Source organism: Oenanthe melanoleuca, chromosome 4 (genome assembly GCF_029582105.1).
Source record: "Oenanthe melanoleuca isolate GR-GAL-2019-014 chromosome 4, OMel1.0, whole genome shotgun sequence".
NCBI classification, from domain to species: domain Eukaryota; kingdom Metazoa; phylum Chordata; class Aves; order Passeriformes; family Muscicapidae; genus Oenanthe; species Oenanthe melanoleuca.
In genome coordinates, this window is record NC_079337.1 from 27,343,051 (window position 1) to 27,364,336 (window position 21,286).

A 21,286-nucleotide genomic window follows, 5' to 3' on the forward strand; every position below is an offset into this window, starting at 1 on the left:
GCTTCCGTGCCATCCAGGATAGTTGCCTCACCTGCCGCATCCCAAAGCCGAACCAGTCAACTAATTAAGGATTCATCAGGTCGCCTTGTATAATCTTTTCTTAGACCACGAAGATCTTTCAGGGAAAGGGACTCATTATTAGTTTCTGATCTCCCATCAGTCACTTTAACATCGGATTTTATATCAGGGGGAGTTGAAGGTCCTTCTCCTGCATCCTCATCATCATCATCTTCCCCCGGCCGATCTGTTTTCTTTGTGCACTTTCTACTCCTGGTACTGGTAGCCACAGCCATAGGTTGAAGCTTGCTGTCTAATTTTGCCCCTGTCCTGGAGCCTGAGGTGTTAACTGCAGTCTGAGTAACTGGAATAGTAGCTACGTTATCTCCCTGTTCCCTCTCCTTTGTTTGTTGTCCTACACTATCTAACAGGGTTCGATAAGCGTACGCCAGAGCCCAGCTCACTGCAGTGATTTTCTTTTCCTTAGAATTATCCTGACACTTTTCTTTTAAGTACTTTGCAATCTCGACTGGGTCTTGAATTTGTTCAGATGAAAAATCCCAGATTATAGGTTCAGAAAACTCTTTTAGAATTTGGCCCAGTTCCTCCCATTTGCCACACCACTCAGAATTCTTCCCACTCTGCTTTGCTACCAAATCAGGGGTTGTAACACCTGCATCCCTAGAAATCTCAGCTTTCATTCTGTAAAAACTGCAGACAGTATAGAAAAAACTTACTAAATTAAATACCAGAAAGATGGTCTCCTTTACACTCAGGGAGAGCTGAACATTTTCTAACAGAGATGTAAATAATTCAGGGGAGAAGAAGGAAAATAAAGGCAAGAAATCCTCTTTGCTTGCTTCTCCTCTAATGAATTGAGTGCACAACACAAACCACGACTTGTACATCCCTGAAGTGGATTCTAACACCTTCATAAACTTCTGGCAGATCATAACAACCAAGCCTAGCCCAATGAGTATTTTGGTTAATACCCCTTTCATGAAAAAACTACGTGCTAGAGACAATACTGGGGCTATCTCTGAGTAAGAGAACAGGCCCAAAGACCACAGGGGTATTAAGATTTCAAAAAACTCTAAAGAGCAAACATACAGGCAGGCTTCCAATCCAAAAGACATCATGGCTTCAAAAAACATACTGATATCAATACAGGCAAATTAAAAACAAGATGTTATTAAAGTTTTTTCCACTTTCTCCTCCCCGTACGGGCCACCAAATAAGAAACGTCCTAGTTGGGACAAACTTAGGGGAAAAAACCCCCAGAAGAGCTCCCAGGGAATAAACCCCAATTCTTTATCCCACTGGACTTAAGAAAAAAATATTTCACTCAGGGGGAAAAGTGGAAAAAACCTATTTATTAACACATACAAGAGAAACACTTCCCAGCACAGATCCAGATGACAAAAAAATTTTCACCGAGAGAGAAAGAGAGACGTGGACGATTCGATCTTCACTAGAAGGATGAAATGCTTCTCTGGCCAGTGTCCAGAGGCAGGCCGCAGGGTTCCTCTGGAGCGAGCTGGTGCTGATCCTCGGGAGGTGAGGGGGTGGGGGAGGAAGAGGGGGAGAGAGAGAAAGGAAAGAAAAAACAGCCAGCAAGCCTTAAACAACAGCGAGCTAAAACAAATAATTCAAGCAATATAAAGCCAAAAAATCAAGCAAAAAAAACCCAGCTAACTAACAAACCAGGCAACGAACTACTACCACAGCAGCGAAAAGCCACAAGCAGCAGCAGCCAGAGCCAAGCCAGCCACGGCAAGAAGGAAAAAAAAAACCAAGTCCAGTCCACAGAGCCGAGCCCAGGCGGCCCCTCCCCCAGGAGCAGACAGCTTCATGGCCAAGGCGGGGGCAGGGTGAGGAGTCAGTCAAAACACCAACCCAGGACACACACTTACAAAATTTAGAGGACAAGATAGAGGAAAATCATAAGAGGCTCAGGGAGGAGATTAAGGAGGACCTCCTCCAAATTTCAGCTGTGCAAATTAGACGTCCTGGCACCCAACGTAGACGTTCCCTCGATGGGGAGAGAGGTACACTCCCCGGGCTGAGCTATGGTTTTTCTTGCAGGACTCTGGAGAGAACATGAGGAGGTGGGATGGAAAGCCTATGGCTGCTCTGGCACAATGGGTGAGGGATTTGAAGGAAGGCAAGATTGAAAGAGAAAGTTCCACCCGAAGGAGAGCCACTCCTGTTGCCCATACCCAAAGTGCCAAATATGATAGTGATAATGACATGTCTGACCCTCTCGAAGGAACTTCTAAGACGTATGCCTCAGGAAAGAAGGATAAACAGGCTTAGAGGGGCCCTGCCTCTAGCCGGGGTGAGGCGAGGGAGAACCGTGTCTTTTGGACTGTGTGGATTCAGTGGCCTGGCACATTGAAACCACAGAAGTATAGAGCTTTAGTTGACACAGGTGCCCAATGTACAATAATTCCATCAAGATTCGTGGGGGCAGAATCTGTTTGTATTGCTGGTGTGACAGGTGACTCGCAGGACTTCACCCTGCTGGAAGCTGAAGTGAGTTTAACTGGAAGGGAATGGAAGAAACATCTTATTGTGACTGGTCCAGAGGCCTCATGTATTTTGGGCATAGATTACCTTCGAAGCGGCTATTTTAAGGACCCAAAAGGCCTTAAGTGGGCATTGGGGATAGCAGCTGTGACGGCAGAGCACATTTGGCAGTTGAACACCTTGCCTGGACTGTCCGAGAATCCAATTACAGTAGGACTTCTGAAAGGAGAAGAGTAAGGAGTACCAATTGCCACTTCAATAGTACATCGCCGGCAATATAGAACAACTCGAGATGCTGTGATCCCCATCCACAAGATGATCCGTGAGCTGGAGAGCCAAGGGGTGGTGAGCAAAACCCACTCACCCTTCAACAGCCCCATCTGGCCTGTGCGAAAATCTGATGGAGAATGGAGATTGACTGTGGACTGTTGTGCATTGAATGAAGTGACTCCCCTGCTGAGCGCTGCCGTGCTGGATATGCTGGAGCTGCAGTACGAGCGGGAGTCCAAGGCAGAAAGGTGGTATGCCACCATTGACATTGCCAATGCATTTTTCTCCATTCCTTTGGCAGCAGAGTGCAGGCCTCAGTTTGCTTTCACCTGGAGGGGTGTGCAGTACACCTGGAACCGACTGCCCTAGTCCCACCATCTGTCATGGACTGATCCAGGCTGCACTGGAAAAGGGTGAGGCTCCGGAACATCTACAATATATTGATGACATCATTGTATAGGGGAACACAGCAGTGGAAGTGTTTGAGAAAGGAGAGAAAATTATCCAAATTCTCCTGGAAGCCGGCTTCGCCATCAAGAAGAGTAAGGTTAACGGACCTGCGTGTGAGATCCAGTTCCTGGGAGTGAAGTGGCAAGATGGATGGCGTCAGATTCCTACTGATGTCATTAACAAAATAACAGCTATGTCCCCACCTACTAACAAGAAGGAGACACAAGCTTTCCTAGGTGCCATAGGCTTTTGGAGAATGCACATCCCTGAGTACAGCCAGATTGTGAGCCCTCTCTACCGGGTCACTCGCAAGAAGAACGATTTCCACTGGGGCCCTGAACAACAGCACGCTTTTGCCCAGATTAAAGAGGAGATTGCCCATGCGGTAGCTCTTGACCCAGTTAGGACGGGACCAGATGTGAAGAACGTACTGTACTCTGCAGCCAGGGACCATGGTTTACCCTGGAGCCTGTGGCAGAAGGTGCCTGGTGAGACCTGACACCGACCCCTGGGATTTTGGAGCAGAAGTTACAGAGGGTCTGAAGGCAATTACACCCCAACGGAGAAGGAAATTTTGGGCGCCTACGAGGGAGTCCAAGCCGCTTCAGAAGTGATTGGTACTGAAGCACAGCTCCTCCTGTCACCCCGACTACCAGTGCTGGGGTGGATGTTCAGCAGAAAGGTTCCCTCAACCCACCATGCCACCAGTGCCACATGGAGCAAGTGGATAGCCCTCATCACTCTGTGCCAGAATTGGAAAACTAAAACGTTCTGGGATTCTAGAAATAATTACAAACTGGTCCGAGGGTCAGAGTTTCAGTGTCACAGATGAGGAACAAGAACCAGTGACACGGGCTGAAGAAGCTCCACCATACAACCAGCTACCGGCAGAGGAAGCGTGTTACGCTGTATTCACTGACTGTTCCTGTCACATTGTAGGCATGAATCGGAGATGGAAAGTAGCTGTATGCAGCCCCACACAACGGGTTGCAGAGGCCACTGAAGGAGAGGGTGGATCTAGTCAATTTGCTGAACTCAAACATCAAAAAAAAACACGTCCAACTAGCCCTTAACATCGCAGAGAGAGAGAAATAGCCGAAACTTTATTTATACACTGATTCCTGAATGGTAGCCAATGCTCTGTAGGGATGGTTGAAGAGATGGAAAGAGGCGAACTGGCAGCGCAGAGGAAAACCAATTTGGGCTGCTGAAGAGTGGAAAGAGATCGCTACTCGATTAGAGAGATTACCTGTGAAAGTTCGGCATGTAGACGCCCATGTCCCCAAAAGTAGAGCCAATGAGGAGCACCAAAATAATCAGCAGGTAGATCAAGCTGCAAAGATAGGGGTGCCGAAGATAGACCTTGACTGGGAGCACAAGGGAGAGTTGTTCTTAGCTCGATGGGCCCATGATGCCTCGGGTCATCAGGGCAGAGATGCCACCTATAAGTGGGCACGAGACCAAGGGGTGGATCTAACCATGGACAGCATCTCCCAGGTTGTCCACGACTGTGACACATGAGCTGCTGTCAAGCAGGTGAAGCGGGTGAAGCCTCTCTGGTATGGGGGGCGATGATCTAAGTATAAGTACAGAGAGGCCTGGCAGATTGATTATATCACACTGCCTCAGACCCGCCAGCGCAAGTGCTACGTCCTGACCATGGTAGAAGCCACAACCGGATGGTTAGAGACTTATCCAGTGTCTCATGCTACAGCCTGCAACACCATCCTGGGCCTGGAAAAGCAGGTCCTTTGGAGGCATGGCACCCCTGAGAGGATCGAGTCAGACAATGGGACTCATTTTAAGAACAACCTCATTAACACCTGGGCTAGAGAACATGGCATTGAGTGGGTGTACCACATCCCTTACCATGCACCAACTGCAGGTAAATTGGAAAGGTACAATGGATTACTGAAAACCACCTTGAAGGCATTGGGTGGGGGGTCTTTTAAAAACTGGGAACAACATCTAGCAAAGGCTACTTGGTTAGTTAACACCAGAGGTTCCATCAACCGAGCAGGTCCTGCTCAGTCTGACTCCCTTAATATAGTGGATGGAGATAAAGTCCCAGTGGCCCATGTTAGAGGTTTGTTAGGAAAGGCAGTATGGGTTAATCCTGCCTTGAGTACAGGCAAACCCATTCGTGGGATTGTCTTTGCTCAAGGACCAGGATGCACGTGGTGGATAATGCAGGAAGATGGAACAATACGATGTGTACCACAGGGAGATCTGATTGTAGGATGAGACAGAAAGAAATATGTAAGTGTTGAAGGACTGAGTAAGTGAAATAAGAGGAAATGTGTAAGTGATGAAGGTTTGAGCAAGTCGGATGAAAGCTTTTCCTTTGTATTTAGTGAGTTTATATCCCAATCATATGTCAAAGTTCACGATGTGGGATAAGGGGTGGAATGTCCCAGGTTGGTGTTGTGTCTGCTCCTCCCCCGCCCCCACACCTCGCATGGAGCTGCCTGCCGCCGGTGCCCTTCTCCCCCGTCCGGGGGGGTGGGGCCCCGGGCTGTGCTGCTTGGCTTGCGGGGCTGCCCGGGCTGCCGCTGCTGCTTGCTGCCCCAGCTTGCTGCTGCTCAGCCTGCTAGCTACCCTGGCTGCTGCTGCTGCTGCCCCGCTGTTTTCTGCCCCAGCTTGCTGATGCCCCGGCTGCCGCTGCCCTGCTGCTGCTGTCCCGGCTGCTTCTTTTTCCCCTCCCCCTTCATCTCGAAGATCTGTACCCGCTCCGGACGGGACCTGAACATCAGAGACTGCCTCTGGAGCCTGCCAAAGAAGCTTTTCGCCCTTCCCAGCAGCGACTGTCTCTCACTTTGGTGAAAACGGTTTTTTTGTCATCTGAGATTGTACTTTCCTGGTGCTGGGAAGTATTTTTCTTGTGTTTGTTAATAAATAGGTTTTTTCCACTTTTCCCCCCGAGGAAAATTCTTTCCAAGCCCAGTGGGGGGAGGAATTGTGAGGGGGGCTTATTCTCTGGGGGCCTCCTTTGGAGGTTTCCCCCCCAGTTTTGTCTTAAACTTGGACACCACCATACTATAAAATAAAAGTCATGGTCGAACAATCTACAGAGAATACATAGATGTACAACTTAACTTTATTTCCTTTCACAGGTCTCAGCATATATTCTATGGAAAATAGTCTTCTTCTATAATATTTACCTGAATCCTTGCTCTCTTGTGTTGCACTATAGGATGTGGCCAGAAATGTGTATTCTGTCACCATCTGTTGAAGCTGGGTAGGATAGTGACCCTTATCTCCGTGGCACATATTACCGTCTAAAGGGCCATTTTTAAGACCAGGTGGGGCAATCATCTTTATCTTTTCCACAACCCATCATCTCTCCAGGAAGATATCATCTGCTAATGGGCCAGTAAGTCCCACTGTATGACTGATAAAATTACTTCATTCCATTGGGAGATACTCCAGCCAGGGGGAGGAGCCAAGCCTTTCCTACTTAGATAAAAAACTGAGATTTTGGACAACAAGATACTTTCTTTCCACTGGATTCCAGAGGAAAACTGGACCTTTCCACATCATTCCTGGAACCTCAGAGGAAAACTGCACTCTTGTACAGGAACACTGCTTCAACAGAACCACATCTGCCACTGGAAGAAGACTGTAGCCACCATTTAATTGGACTGCTACCAACACCCTGACTGACAGAGTGTCAGGCTGTATTCTGACTCGGTCAGGGTTTTGGGATTGTTCTTTGCAACACTGTATATTAATTTTAATTTTCCTAGTAAAGAATTGTTATTCCTAATTCCCATATATTTGCCTGAGAGCCCTCTTAATTTCAAAATTATAATAATAATTTGGAGAGAGGGGGTTTACATTCTCCATTTCAAAGAGAAGCTTCTGCCTTTATTGGCAGACACCTGTCCTTCAAACCAGTACATTTGCAAAGCTTTATGCCTGTCAGTGCAACAGAGGGGAAGGAAACATGGAGTAAAAGAAACAATTATGAGATTATACTACTGTTTTGGGCTTAGCATTGACTAAATTGCCAGTGCACTTATTAGAATTATTTATTCATTTCTTGCTGCGAGATAGGATTAGAAGCAAGGAAAAATAGGCTTAAATCTTAAAGGATATAAAGAAAATTTTTATTGTGTTTATTATTATGATTATTATTATATTCCTTCCTTCCTTCCTTCCTTCCTTCCTTCCTTCCTTCCTTCCTTCCTTCCTTCCTTCCTTCCTTCCTTCCTTCCTTCCTTCCTTCCTTCCTTCCCACAGTCCAGCAAAACATCTAGCCAACATTAAAACTCTGCCCTGCCACCAGTCCGCAGGGTCTCCCCCCACCTCAGAGGAGTGGCTCCGGGCAACCAGGTCCTCCCGGCCCCACCTGCACGGCCTAGGGGAGAGCTAAGCCCCATCCTGGCAAGGGCTCCCCCACTGTCTTTGCCTGCTGGGCAGGGAAGAGGGAAGACCATCAGCCTGCGTCTAGAATTAAATGAAGCAAATGTCAAAAAACAGCCATACAGTAAAAAAAGACACCACTGCTTTATGGCTGGGCCCTTACCTAGCCCAGCCCCAGTGCAGCCATCCTCCTAAGATCTGTTGGCACAGTTGTATCTTGACTTGTTTCCTAACAAGGCTGTTCCAGGATTATTTGGGCTAGTTAGGATACACTCTAAATTAGTTTTTCTATTTTGAATAACTTTGACTGAAAAGCACAGTAAAACATTTACCTGTTCAGTCATGGAAACTGATCAGACAGGACTGAATTCTTTAACCTGTCCTGAATTGCTTTAAAACCAAACTAATCCAGTGGACTAGCAATGCTTCCCTGGCATGTACTGGTACAGGCCAAGATGGAGAGAAAGGGAAAAAACAAACGCAGAGAAATGGCCAAACAATAGCTATATGTCTTAATGCCAACTCCATCTTCCCTGCATGGAATAAGATTAAGGAATATAATTTTTATGTCACCTGGCATTAACTACACAAATTTTGTTAGCCCATTCCACAGAGTTTGTGGAGGTCTCTGGGCCCACCAGGGGATTTCCTGGGGCTATGCGCTGGAAGAATGTCCCTAGACTTTAACCTCTCCCATCTACTCCTGTGACATGCTGTCAGTCAACCCCAGTGCCCCTACTGGCCCATTGGCTGTTCAACCCCCTGTAATCCATGTATGGTCAAGGTTTGAGAAGTTTCTTTGTATCCTCATTAGTCTGTACCCCTGTATGTTTACCCTTGTATTTCCCTATTGGTCACTGTAATCCTTTTCCCATCCACATTTTCAAGTGATTGGTTGTTGCTGTTGGCTCCACTCCCTTGTACCTGTGTATAATCCTGGACCCTCTACATTTCCTTGTCTTTGTCCCTGGGCCCTTTCAGTGTGTAGGTGAAATAAACTACCACTAGAAACTTATACAAAGACCCTTCCTGCCTTCACCGCTTTAGATAACCAGCTGCTGCATTTGAGTGTGGTGTTTGCTGTGTACTTAGTGGAACACTTTCCTCATAGGGATGCTTCAGGAAGGTTGCAGCAACCTACCATCTGCTCACACTGCAACAAGACTTCATTACCATTTTTTGACCTACAAAATGGAAGACATTGAAGGCCTTTTATTTTTTTGGAAATAGCCCTGCATGCTATATTATATGAAGGAAACCCTTTCAAGAATATTCCAGAATGAGATATTCCAAGTTTGCCAGTCCCAAGTTTACCTATTATTTCTTCCATTTTAATGTCAAGAGGAAAGCAGGACACACACAAAACATACCAAACAAAAATAATCCTGACACAAACCCAAAACTCTAAATCTAAAATATTGTCGTAGAACCCCAAGTCCAAGCTTACTACCCCCTCCCATGTTCCTTCAAGAGAATGAAGCATCTCTGATAGTATTATTGTTGCTTCCATTAAATTTATTGTAGCTGTATGTTTAGAGTTGCATCAAGCTGATCTCAAGAGAGTTGATATCAGGATTTCACATTTCACATTTTGAATGCTACATGTAGTCATCTCTGCCAAGCACTCTAACTAAAAAGAGACTTTCACAGGATAGACCTCAGTCTCATGATTAGAAAAATATTTGAGGTTCACCCACTATTTTGTGGTAAAGCATTCTTTTTTACACCTGAGACCTAGAATATTGGAAGAATGCAAACAAATATATCTTATAAGTGATCCCCTCCCCTGAGCAAAAAAATGTGGTTTTGTGGTATTCTCCCACCCTGGAATGTTTACCTCTTACAGGTGTTAAAATAGAAGGAAAATGAAAGATGTCTCTCTTCCTTTATCATAGATACACAAATAATCTATTCCTTCCCTCTGTTTCCTGAAGGCTATGAATAAGAAAACAAGTCTTATAATAAGAAAGAGTAGGATATATTGAAGAGACCTAATGAGAATGAAGAGTTGCAGCCAGAGGCTTGCAGTTGCTGAGCACAGACTCCACTGTACATGTGTCACTCACTGATAGGTCTTATATTCCCCTACTCACAAAGCTACTCCAGTATCATACGGGTGGCATGGAGTCTGCTGCCTCTGCAGTGGCAGTCCTAGCAAATGATTTATGTCATAAAATTACCTTTACTGATACGGAAAATGATACCTTGTTCTGAATATACTTTCAGGGGTTTCTGGGTGCATTATACCTCAAAATACACTAAATGTTTTTGCTTACTGACAGACTACACACTTAGCTTAGGATTCGAAAGTAATGCTAAAAGCATGTAAATTGTAATAATAAGGTGCTTTAAATAGGGGCAAGCTATCACCTGGACACCTGTCTGCATTCAATAGTAACACTGATGAACCACATAAATATCAGCTGATAATCAGGACACAGGGCAAAAAGTCCCAAGTGAACAGCCATGAAAATTTTACATTTACTTCTACACACTGTCTAAAGACTGCTAAGACTCAGTTACCCTATAATTTAATGAATTCTGCATCTGAAGGATTTACTGTAATGTATGGAAAAATATCTACACAAACACATGATTATGTCAATCAACACCATAACATATGCCAGACCACAATATTTCACTATTATAATAATTATTTAGTTGTCATTAAAATAATTATTTTATTTGACCATACCAACTAACAGTTTCTAAAGCTGTTAATAGCATTAATTAGCAAAAAATGGAGACTTCCTATTTCAGGTGACACTGTGTAAAGGGTGAAGTACAGAGATTTCCTTTTCTTAGTTTAAATCTAAGAAAGAAAATGGTTTACCAATTTTCTTTTTTTTAAATAGCAACTTTTGAGATAGTATCATTTTCAAGTGATTAGTAACATTTTTATGGTGACAGATAAACACATACAAGATTAATTTACTGCGATATGTGGTATCATGGAAATTGAATTAATCTGTTTCAATTGATCTTTCACCTTAGCATATATTTAGTCATCAAATCCATTTGTAGCCTGATGGAATATTACCCAAACATCAAATGCTGCTTTGGTGGATATTTGGCTAAATAGCTGAAGATACTGTAGTACAGAATTGTATCATATATCCTGTTTACTACAGCCCATAGAGAAAATTACAGGTTCTGGTATTTCGATTATCTGGTCTTCCTGTGCTCAGGAATTTTCCCATGCTGTTTCTAATGCAGAGAGCTTTAAAATACCAACAGCAAGTTGACCATACATTACTCTGGACTTAATTATGCCAAGTCTACAACTTTAGCACAAGATCTTAGAGTATCTCCATGGCAAAATTTTGGCCAAATTCTGAGGAGTGTGATCACATTAATTTACTAGAAGCCTGATATAACAACAAACCCCTCACATTTAGGTAATTACTCAGCAACCCTGAGCAAATTAATGTAGTTGAGACCAAAGATTCTTGTTCTTCTATCACTTGCCAGGTATGTTATTCTTCAAGTCCTCACAAACTTATACACAAATGCATTAGGTGCTCTGCTGAAAGTTAATTTATAGCAAGAGGAAAAAGAATGTTTTGAGACACTTCAGACAGACAGTATCAATTCTCCTTCATAAACACAGTGAAATAAAGAATTACACTTAGCAGTGGAAGAAAACAGAATTTCTATAATATTTTTCTGTTTCATGGGCTTTTATTATGGATCAGCTGTGGTCTGTGATCTTTCAGAAGTATTTCACAGTATTAAACAACATGCATGTTTGTTTTTTGGTTGCTGGGGGTTTTCCATAATTTTAAATTTATTAAATATTTATTTTATATTGTTGCTATTGAAGGTTTTAATTTTGTTTTCTTCAAGAACAATGGAACTGGTACAAGACTCAATGTACCTACAACAGACACAATCCTTATCCAAATGAACAAGAAGCAGGCATAAAATGTATCTGCAAATACACCATGGGGGATGACACTGTGTGTCCACTTCCCATGAAATAATGTCTGCAGAAGGACATTTGAAAGCTAAAAACTGTGCTACTAATGCTCTGCACTCAAGATCTGCAGAGAGATGCATTGCTGAGATTACCTCTGAGGTTTCCTTCTAATAATTACACTAAGTATTTAAGAACTTTCAAAGGATTAGCAGAAATAATCTATTTTGTTTGAAACTTATTTTTCTTTAGAAAACCTATTTTACTATCTTTAGAAAATAGTCTAGCAGCAATGCCTCCAGATGGGAATAACAGTAATTCACATACTTTTTTGTTTAACAGTAGAACATTCCTTATTTTAATGCCAAAAGATTTCAGGACAAAATATATTTTCAAGGAATTAATTATCCCTCAAGTATGCATAGTGAAATAAGAGATACCACGAGTTTCAGTACTGCCAGCCTGGTGAAAAAGAGTGGTCACAAAATTCTCCCTTGCTTATGAGCTCTCAAGGAACTCCCCCCACAGCAGTACCCTTCTTATGTATCAATGATTTCTTATTTTCGACCTTTCCTTAATGTGACCGATGTGAAAGCACCTATACTGGAATCTTAATTGCTTAATTCAAAGTTGAGAACAGATCTGGAAGCTTTTCCTTGAATTCTAAGAATTTCCTTGGCACAGATGGGAAGGACAAGACATGACCAATCGATCATTGTTATTACTAAATAGGAAAGGACTAATTTAATTTTAAAATGTATTACAAATTTAATTTCTCTGTACTGAAGTTCCAAACTCTTGAGTCACTTAATTGCTAGATCTATGTGTGTGTTTGTGTGTGTAAGTGTTGTTTGTATTTTACTCCAAATATCCCTAGAGGAGAAGGACTAAAACAACTGTCAAAAAATCAAAACCAATTGAAAAAAAGCACCCTACCAAAATAGTTGGAAGCTTTAAAAAAAATAGTTTTAAATAAATGTGCAATTATTAACCCACAAACGTGTATTCACTTCTGCTGTCCTGATCAGTAGCAATTTTCTAAGTTTAACAAGGACAATCAGAAATGAAAAGATCAAAACAGAGAAATAAGTCTTATTATTAAGACTATTAAGGGAAGTATTTACCTTCCAGGATTCATAGCTACTTAAAATGCTCACTAAATATTTAGAGAATAAACCCAAACAACTGAGAAAGCACTAAACCACTCTCTGGAACAGCCTCTTTCCCTTAACACTTGATTGCAGATGCAAGAGTGGGATAGATCAGTAATATCCATTGCACTTATTCTTATATAGGTAATTCCTAAGCCATAGACATTTTTATACTCACTTTCACATATATAATAATAATTTTAATAATTTTAATTTAATGAGAGAATCTAAATTTACATTCTATCTTTGCTGAAACTGATTATCTTTAAACAAACCTAATAAGCGAGAACTAAACACAGAAAGATTGACTTGCGCTTTGTTGACACCTTTTCTTCTGTTATTCAAGATGAAGATAAATGCATGTTCATCTTAGACTGTCTCTTTGCACAATTTTTTGCCACTTATGCATTGTTCTGAAATGCGTCCTATGAGACTAAAATCTCTTCATTGTCTCAGTTTTTAAGTCCCTACAGATAGTTATATACAGATTACAAAACTACTACAAAAGCACCAAACACTTTGGGTCCAGATTATATGCATTCCAGTTTCTTTTTTTTTTGCATATTGTAACTCCTGATATCAGGCCCCTGGAATTTCCATTTTTTGTAGCAGAAGATTACTGTTGGCCAGAGACATCTAGGATTGTGCTTGTAATGCATTTTTCTTTTCACAATCAGTGTGGTTTTCCAAATTTACTCCATTTTAAGGCTGAAATAGCCATAACTATGGCAGATAGATGATCTTCTTGCCTGCCTTAAAGGCTTGTGGCAGTATACATCTTACCAATGGCTTTATATCAGTACAGCTATACCAAATAACAAACCCAAGTAACTTCATGTTCAAGATACACACCTAAACTTCAACTGAAATCTTTTTTCTCATCAATCAAAGGCTTTTCAGGCATTCCTACTTATAACACATCTAAGAATCTTTAAGATCTGATTTTCGAAGGTTTGACACTTCATGGTGAAAAGGTGAAGAGACTTCAGAAGAGAAAATCAATTCTTGGACCCCTGGTTTTTTTCCCAAGATAATTGAGTTTCATCTCAAGCATAAAAGACTAATTTAAGGATATGTTTTAATAACCCTGCATCTAAAATAAAAAAAAAAAAAAAAATTAAAAATCCAGATTTGGTTACATAATCAAATTAGAGGCTTAGCATCGTCTCAGCAAAGACAAGGATATTTTTGTATATAACCCAGTCCTATATTTCTTATAACTTATCCATACAGTGTGTAAAACTGAATACTCACACAAAAAAGTAATTGGAACAGCAGAATAAAACCCTGCAAAATTTTTAATACTTTCATATTTTCTGCCATATTGTGGAGAATATCAGACAGAAAGGTCATAAATAGCAGATTACAGTTTATATAAATTTGTTCCAAAAGCCACAGGTGAATTTTTTATTCTGACATACTACAGAGGAACTGAAGACCTTTCCATTGAGTTTGTATCAGGAAATACTGCGAGCATGTGCAAGAATCTCTTGTAACACTTTTCTCTGGAAATAATACTTTCTTATTTGATCAATGTGTCATAATAGTAGGCAAACAAAAAGAACAAAAAAGTTTAATTCAGTTTGCACAATCATATCCAGAGATCTCTTTCCAAATGTATGGATAAAAGTTCCCAGACCAATCCAGGCTTTGTGCAGTTCAGCTCTTGCTATAAATCATGGCAGAGCTATGACCATTCTCACCTATATACAGCTGCTAAGTGTAGGTTGAACACACTACACAGATCCTTGGCTTTTTTCCTTATTTCAGTTGCTATATATCATCTAAAGGAACATTGCTGGGAAAAGGAGATCCTTTGTGTTCAGATCCAGAAGTTTTGTGGCTTCTTTCTCAGAGAAAAAGAGTTCTGTCCCTTCTGAACAGAAATAATAACATTGCTCAAGGAAAAGAGAAGGCAAGAGACCAAAACTTAACATGAAAAGGACAAGTACTCAACAGTAACAAAGAAGGAAAGTGAAAAGGCCCAATCAAATACTGAGGGAGCAGTTGGGACAGTCAGTCTTATGCATTTCCATACTCACAATCCTTGGCTGACCCTTGCATGTTGAAAAGAGTAGCATCTCTCATCACTGTGCAAAACACACAAACCCAGCTATTTTCATGCCCAACCTATATCACTACATCAACAGAAATTCACATTTTATGACTCCTTCATGTAAAATTAAAAATACACAAATCTCTTAAATACGATACCCCTTCCGTACCACTACATGACAATTGTGAAACAAACCTTATTCAAATGAATTTTTGCAATAAACCAACATCACAGAAACAGATGCTATTCCATACGCAGTGAAAAGGTTTCTTAATAGTACCCTTTAGCAAGGCCTCACCTCTTCTAAATCAGTGATAGCACCATACATTGGTGCAATATCTAACTTCTGGTCAAAAATGGTTATCAATCCTATATTTTCAAACAAATACAATTTTTAACTGGCCTTTAGAATTTATTCCTAAGCACTAACCTACAGGAACTCTCTCCCACACCAGGCAAATACTCCAGCCTCTTTACCAGTGCTAATACATGCTTTACTGAGAAATGTTAGCCATAACTCAGACTCACTTCTTCCAAATACGAGATTATCAGTTTTGGCATTTTTGAAGCCCTGCATCCATTAAGCTATATCTTTTCTACATACACACACTCCTTCTTTCCGCTTATATTCTCAATTGGAAAAATGATTTCTCATCAGCAGCAGCTTTCAGATGGAACTGGTCCTTACAAGATGGAATAAACTAAGACGCATTAGAAAAAACATGAAAAATAAACAAGAGCTGGCAAAAGACAAAGTACAAGCTAGACAGCATTGTTTCTGTGACTAATATTTAAACAGTGTTAGAGTATACAAAGGACAGTAACAACCTGCAAGAATTACAGTACTGTAAATTCAAGGAAGTCATTGTTGTGGCGGGAGCCTCACAGCCACCTCCAGCCTTCTCAGCAAAAAAATTGCCAGATTCCTCAGGCTGAGTTGAAATTAATTTTCATATTCTAAAAGACCTATTTATGGCAGTCAAAATACAGTTATATGCCATTTAAACAGCAAACACACACCTGCACACAGAAGAACAGGTTACAGAAATGAGCATCAGGATGAGTGCCAGCTACACCTCTCCAGTCAGCGCCATAAACATGGAGAGACAAATTAAGAACCTGCCTGGGAAAGAACAAGAGCTCATCTTCAATCACAGTGCCCAAGCTGAGATAAGACAATCAGTAATTTTAATTATTTGCTTGACATAAATTGTATAGAAGGCAGCTAATTACATCTAACCAAAATTCGGATATCCTGCAAATGCAGAAATAAATAGAGAAGAGCCATTTTCCACAGGTTCAGAGTGCTGCCTTTGCAGGGAGGCTGAGCCCAGCTCAGCTGACAGCATTGCTTGGTGCTGCTATAGAGACCTTTTTTATTGGAGACATTTAGGACAACGCTTAGAGTCAGCTCTCTTTATTAAGGTCCTCACAGAATTTTTTTTGACACTATATTTTTATCAGATCAAAGTATTCTATATGTATGGTAGGCAAAATAAAGAATATGCTGCACTTCCGTCTCTTCTCTCAGAGTTGGAAACAAAGCATTAAGAACCAAGGTATGAGACATTTATCTGTGAAGTAAAGATCCAGGGTGATTAAGAGCCTTTGGCAAATAATGATCAAGGCTCATTAAGGGCCTCTGACAAAGCTGATGGCGCGGTATGTCTCCATCCAGCTTTAAAAAGCATTGATGCAGAGGCCCTTGCTGCTATCACAAACCAGAATTCTTTTGAAATTTGAAGTCATTCCATTTAAGATCCATGAAGTTCACTACCTGTTCTTCCTGCCTCTGGTAACTTTTGCTTTTTCTTTTCTCTGATGTCTTGTAATATATGAATTAAAGTGTCTGTATGATGCTGTTATACTGTGTCTATTTCCTAATCATTTAAGGTTTAACCCACTTTTGGGGGATCCATCGAGGGCCTGAGGGGGTTGACACACATGCATAGCCCCTTCCCCAGGTTACTAGCTCATAGGACCCCTGGTTTCCCATGTTTCTGGATCCCTAATCAAAACAGGTGGATGCTGAGACAATTTAAACTGTTTACTGCTGTTAAAATGACGGACCACAGGAGGAGTCATGTTTTCAAACGAACAATTCAAGAAATTGATTGTGAACAGAGCTTTACAGAGCTTTTGCTGGGGAGACAACCACACAGTTGAACTGCTTTGCCTAGCTAGAACCTGTTTTAGTGTCTGGTGTGTGCGTTCAACCACTGCTTGGCCTGTAGGGGAGTGGGGGATGCCTGTCTTATGTCCCAGTCCCCACTGCTGGACAAATTCCAGGAACTCCTTTGATGTGTATGCTGGTCCATTATCTATTTTTATTTCTTTAGGGATCCCCAACACTGAGAAGGCTTGTACTAGGTGTTGTTTTACATGTACAGCCTTTTCCCCTGCATGTGCGGATGCATAAACTGCACCTGAATATGTGTCTACACTCACATGAACATATTTGAGGCGTCCAAAACTAGGAATGTGTGTGATGTCTGTCTGCCACACCTCACAGCTGCCTAGGCCCCGGGGGTTAACCCCTACACCCAGTGATGGCATGGCCTGGAGCTGACAGCTGGGACAGGTGGCTACAATAGCCTTGGCCTGACTCCGTGTTAGCTGGAACTGACGGACCAAACCTGCTGCATTCTGGTGGTACTGCTGGTGGCTCAGTTTTGCCTGTTGGAAAATGTCAGGAAGGCGTGCCTTTTCAGCTGGAGCTGCAAGGGTGTCTGCCATCCGGTTCCCTTCTGAGATTTCTCCTGGCAGTTCCATGTGTGACCTCACATGTATTACATAGAAAGGATGTTCTCTGTGTGAAATCAAATAGATTAGTTTTGACAGCAGCCTAAAGAGCTGCTCATTATTGATGTCTTTGAGCACTGCCTGCTCCGCCCTGGATACTACCCCAGCAACATAAGCTGAATCTGTTACCAGGTTAAAAGGCTCTGAAAACTGCTCAAAGGCTCTCACAGCTGCAGCCAGTTCTGCAATCTGGGGTGACCCCTCCACAAACTTAACATCAGCTTCCCAATGCTGAGTCTGAGGATTTCTCCAAGTCATCACTGACTTATGGGAGGCCCCCGATGCATCTGTGAACACTGTGAGTGCCTGAAGCGGTCTCCTGCTTCTCGTTTCACGAGGGATGAGGTGGAATTCCTCATTAAACAACTTATGAGCTGGGCTGTGAACAGATATCTGTCCAGTGTAGCTATCCAGAGATATCTGGAGGCTGGCATTGCTCTGTAACAAATGCTCAAACATTTCTTTTGTTAGCCTTTCAGGAGAGTTTTTTCCCTCCATAGAAAGTTTAATTGGCAGGTGAATGCATGTGAAATCAGACCCAGACAGTTCACACAGCCTCATTCTTGCTTTTTGGATCAGCTGAGCCATAAGCTCCTGTGGTTGTGTGATAGTTTTGGATCTTTGGTGGGAGAGGAAGACCCATTCTATGATTAAGAGTGAGTCTCTCTGCCCCTCAATCCACTGAAATATTAACCCATGTAAGTGTGGCAGTTTTCCCAAAACAATGAAACTGAAAGGTAGTTTAGGCTGGTAGCGGTGAGCCTGCCTTTCAGACAGGGCTTGCTGTACCTTTTCAATTGCAGCTTTTGCCTCAGGTGTCAGCTCTCTGGGAGACAGTAGCTCCCTCTCCCCTTTCAATAAATTAAAAAGGGGTTGTAAGTCCTCATTAGTGAGGCCTAACCAAGATCTTACCCAGTTCAACGACCCACACAGAGAGTGAAGATCTGCAAGAGTTTTAGGGTTACAATTAATTTGTAATTTCTGTGGAACAATGGTCCTGGCTGTAATCTGTAGGCCCAAATATTTCCAAGGTGGCATCCTTTGAACCTTGTCTTCCTGTAATTGAAATCCAGCAGAGGTTAAAACTTTAACTACTAGGTCAAGCGTGTGTTGGAGTATTGAATTGTCAGGAGCACACACCAGCACATCATCCACGTAGTGTAGGATTATAGCTTCCCTGCTTTGTGCACGCACAGGAGACAACAATGAAGCTACATACCACTGACAGATAGCAGGGCTACACTTCATGCCCTGTGGAAGCACTTTCCAGTGGTATCTCTAGCCTCTCTGTTCAATGATGGCACTGAGAATGCAAACTTGGGAGCATCTTCAGGGTGTAATGGGATTTGGAAAAAGCAATCTTTGATGTCTAAAACTGCCAATTGCCAGTCTCTAGGTAACATGCTAGGACTAGGCATCCCAATTTGCGGAGACCCCATGTCCTGAATTACTTTATTTATTTCCCTAAGGTCATGTAACAATCTCCATTTGTCTTTCCCTGGTTTTTGTACTACAAAGATTGGAGAATTCCAGGGACTAAGTGTTTCTTCTATATGATTTTTTGCCAATTGTTCCTCTACAAGTTTTTCAAGTGCCAGTAACTTTTCCTTTTTCAGCGGCCACTGTGTTGTCCAGATAGGTGTGTCACTTAGCCATGTTAGTTTCTGGACCCGGCAGTCAACAGTGGCCGCTTCCAAAAATCCTGAGGGGTTTTTGGAATTATCATTTTAACTCCCCACTGTGACATGGAGTCCCTCCCCCACAAGGGACATTTGTAATCAATTACAAACGGACGAACACTGGCCAATTTGCCGTCCAGTCCTTCAATTTGTACCATGCGTTTTGATATTTTTGCCAATTTAACTCCTCCTATACCCTGGAGCTGCCCAGCCACAGGTTGCAATTCCCAATGTGAAGGCCAAAGTTTTTCAGGAATAATGGTCACATCTGATCCCGTGTCCAGAACACCCTGCACATGTAGGTGATCTGTTCCATGTGTCATGTTGCATGCTAGAGAAGGTTTTTCCTCCTTTACTGTTTCTGCCCAGTAAACCTCTGGTGACTTATCATCTGCTGTGATGTCTGCTGGAATAGGAAAGGCTTGGACCAGTACTTGCCCCTCACACAAATAGAAAGGTGCTTGAGAGCACGGGCTAATATTATAACACTGGATATTTTCCCCTTCATGATCATAGGAGCTATTTCAATTTCTAAAGGTGTGTGTGCTGTGTCTCCCACAACAAAATACTCACTCTCCATGTGGCAAACCGTCATGTCAATTAAGGGGCTTGAGATGTCCACTGTAATGATGGTCCACTCAGCAGATCTGAAATGAAAACCTTTGGTAGTCTGGAGCCTTACACGGCCACAGGACTGCCTGACCTGGTTAAGAGAACATTTAACATTTATATCATCTGTTATCCTCACATTGTCCCTTCCACCCTCCCCCTTTGTTTTTAAGAGAGAGGCTTTTGCTACAGTATAGCCTGCAGAATTTATATCCTGGCGCTCTATGGTGTTTATGGCAGGCCAGCGCCTCAGTTCTAGTTTTTTGGTCCACTGATTTTCTTCTGTTTCCTGTTCTGAGGACAGTCCCTAGCAAAATGTCCTTCCTGCTGACACTGGAAACAGGTGATCTTCTTTAGCTGCTGTGATGACATGTGCTGCTTCTTCATCTGTGGTGGTGGAGGTGCTGGAGGCTTAGGAGGTGCTGGACTCGGGTTCCTCTCAGGAGCACTGAACAGTTCTGCTTTGCGTGTGCATGCTTCGATCATCTGTGCTAGGCTGGGCTCCGGGTAGAGTGGTAAGCTCGAGATGACTCTGCGACATGCTTGATTGGCGTTCTTTTCTGCTAATTCCTTAATCAGTTCTGCAAGCATGGCTGGATTTTGCACCTGGCGTTCCACCTGTGTCTTTAATCGATCTATAAAACTTAAAAAACTCTCAGAAGAATGTTGTGTAATATTAACATAACTAGTAGTTACTTCAGGTGTAGGTAATTTGATAAAAGACTTTTCAGCTGCATCACAAACCTTATTCAAAATAAATTTAGATAATAACCGGACTTGCTTTTCAGGGCAGTGAATTTCACCCTCCCCACATAAATGATCCAATGTAATTTCATTATCATCTGAATCTTTGGAATGCTCAGGGTTTTTGTGAAGCTCTGTTAAAAGACTGCTTAAAGAACGTTTCCAAATATTAAGCCATAATTCATATTCAGCTGGAGTTAGCAAACACATAAAAAGGTCTTTTATATCCCGGGGAACTAATTCATTAGACAAAAGGGTTGTTCTTAGCATCCCTTTAAATATTTCACTTTGCCTCCCAAATTCCCTTTGCACCTTACAAATTTCCTTTTTTTCTTGGTATGAGAATGGCTCGTAGCTTCTTCTACCATTCCTTCTACCCACATAATTAACTGGTGCTGCATCAAAAAGCTGAGGAGGGTTAGTCAGCAAGTTAGGGGTTAAATGGTTCTGTGTCTCTGCCTGCGTTCCTGAAACACGTGCTGCCCCTCCCCCCGTCTCAGCTCTCACGGAGCTCCTATTGTTTTCTGTCCCCCTGTTAGAAAGATAGTTACAAGGCGATATAGAAACAGCAGCTTGGAAATATGGGTTTACATAGCTGGGAAGATATGGAGCAGAAATGGGAGTTGGATGCAGGAATGGGTTATTGGAAGAAAAAGGCATATTGTTAGGAGTTAGTACAGATTTTCCCCCTTGCACTGAAGAAAGGTGATTTTCTAAA